The sequence below is a fragment of the Solanum tuberosum genome, unplaced genomic scaffold (genome assembly GCF_000226075.1).
Source record: "Solanum tuberosum cultivar DM 1-3 516 R44 unplaced genomic scaffold, SolTub_3.0 contig00315, whole genome shotgun sequence".
NCBI lineage: Eukaryota > Viridiplantae > Streptophyta > Magnoliopsida > Solanales > Solanaceae > Solanum > Solanum tuberosum.
The window spans coordinates 1-2,678 of NW_006240818.1; the positions used below are offsets into that span (position 1 = coordinate 1).

At 36.7% G+C, this 2,678-nt stretch overlaps 1 pseudogene; it reads left to right on the forward strand.

The window, feature by feature from the left end:
- Positions 1–222: 222 nt before the first annotated feature.
- Positions 223–2,540, forward strand: LOC102587712 (formin-like protein 5; annotated as a pseudogene).
- The last annotated feature ends 138 nt before the right edge of the window (positions 2,541–2,678 follow it).

The window sequence follows — 2,678 nt, forward strand, 5'->3', positions numbered from 1 at the left end:
AAAATGTCCTTTCAAAAATAAAAAAAATTAGCACCGCCTCAGGACAGGTCACTGTTATCATGATCAGAATGATTATACTCTTGTAACAAGAATTTGTACTTCCCTCACAGTCAAGTGGCGAAACATTAGTATACTTGTATATTGGTTGGGTCAATTTCTTGGAAATGGAAATATCAGGTTGTTGTATATTTGCATCTATGACAACAGTGACTAATATTTTATTCTGACTCAGGAAATGAGCTTCCATCTGAACTCCTTCAAACTTTGCTTAAGATGGCACCAACTGCTGACAAAGAATTGAAGCTGAGGCTCTACAATGGGGATCTCTCTCGGCTTGGACCTGCGGAACGATTCCTGAAAGTCTTGGTTGATATTCCATTTGCCTTCAAAAGACTTGAATCCTTACTCTTTATGTGCAGTCTTGAGGAGGAGGCATCAATGGCTAAAGAATCATTTGCTACTTTGGAGGTGAGATAAATGTTCCTGATTGTGATGAACTGTTGGATTATGAGTAAATATTCCTAACTTATATTCCCTCTGTTTCATTTTTTTTTTTGTTGGTAAACTGTGAAAGATTACCATAGACAACCGTTCTAAGGCATATTTTTCCTTGCCAATGAGCCTCTTCTGAAGAGGTGACACAAAACAATTGATATTTCACTTTATCTAATCTTTTTTCAATTTATTTGTTCATATATTTGTCGTCATTTTTATAATTATTAGTCTTGGACTAAACATATATATTTGTAATTTTTCTCCCTTTGCGCCTTTTTTTATTAAAGCCTACACTTTCTTTTTCTTGGTACAAAAAGCCTACACTTTATTTGCGCTTTAGGCTTAAAGCCCCAACAAATAGAGCTTTTTTGCGCTTTTCGCCTTTGATAACACTGATATGTAGAATGTACTAAAATAACCTTTAATCTTGTGGTTTTAAACATGTCATGTGGAAAGTAATAATTGAACAATTGCCGAAAAAGGAAAGAGGCATTCTTTTTTAAATAGACTAAAAAGGAAAGTAAGACAAACAAATTGAGACGGAGGGAGTATATCATTGCAGAATCTGTCTTGCACCTTACATTTGTAGCCTTGACATCCCTTTGTTTTCTACAAATATCCTGATATTGGTGTTTGGTGCATCTTATTTTATGCTTCAGGCTGCTTGCACGGAACTACGGAAGAGCAGGTTGTTTCACAAGCTCCTTGAGGCAGTTTTGAAAACTGGCAATCGTATGAATGATGGAACATTTCGTGGTGGTGCTCAAGCATTTAAACTTGACACGCTTCTGAAACTATCAGATGTAAAAGGAATAGACGGCAAAACTACGTTGTTGCATTTTGTTGTTCAAGAGATAATCCGTTCAGAAGGTATACGAGCTGCCCGTGCCAGAGACCGAGGGAGTGTGTCTAGCATCAAGTCTGATGATCTACCCGAGGATCAGCCTCAAGATGCAGAGGAGTATTATCGAAGTACTGGTCTACAGGTTGTTTCAGGTTTGAGTAGTGAAATTGAAAATGTGTAAAAAGCTGCAATTTTGGACGCGGACAGCTTAACAGGCACAGTATCCAAGCTTGGTCGTGCACTAAAAGAATCACGGGATTTCCTAAATTCAGAAATGAAGAACGTAGATGATGAAAATAGGTTTCACCAGACCCTGAAGATTTTTGTGCAGAATGCTGAGCTTGACATCATGTGGTTATTCGAGGAAGAAAAAAGAATTATGGCCTTAGTTAAAAGCACAGGAGATTATTTCCACGGAAATGCAGGGAAAGATGAAGGTTTACGATTGTTTGTTATCGTTCGTGATTTTCTGATAATATTAGATAAGGTATGCATAGAGGTGAAAAATGCTCAGAGCGCTAAACGGCACGCCAAAGAAGGAGAATGTGGCAAGTAAAACTTCAGAGTCCACCAATCCACCTCCCCTCGATCTTCGACAAAAGCTTTTTCCAGCTATCACAGATAGGAGAATTGATGATTCTAGTTCGGATGATGATGCTTCTTAAGGTAAGGTAAACCTTGCATCTGTCTTTTTCTTCATATACTTGAGACAATCCACTGATCAAATTATTAATTGGGAAATTGAATTGGTGAAAACATCATAATCATAGCACACAAGTACACACCCCGAAGGTATGGCCTAGTAGTCAATGAAGTGCTTGCAAATTTTCTCTCATATGTTTAAGTACTTGTGTTGGTTGGTAGGAGGTGACAGGTAACAAATCGAATAATCAATGTGACTATGAGTTGACCTGAACAATACATCCCTAGTAATTGAAATCTTTTGATTTTTTATTGTATTGAGTCATTAGTACCACACTATGTTGTATATGAAACTACTATATATGTCAAAGCCAAGTGTTGTGTATATGCCTGTTAAATTTGTTTTCGTTATTGTTGATGCAGGGATCCGAGTCATTTTTGAGCTCAAGTATGGTAAATATGGAAATGAGATTCAGTTTTTGAAAGTTGTGCTAACAGAGGGATCTCAATTCGAGGCAACATAGGTGGTTGGAGTTGCTCAAAGACGACGATATGGCTAGTACATGACTCTATTTCAATATTTTTCACTTGTACTTAAAAAGAGTAGTTAGGAAAATTCTTATTCATTTTTTCTCCAGTTTAGTTGATAATTCTTTCTTTTAAAAAAAAATGTAATTGAACAAAGTAGCTATGTTGA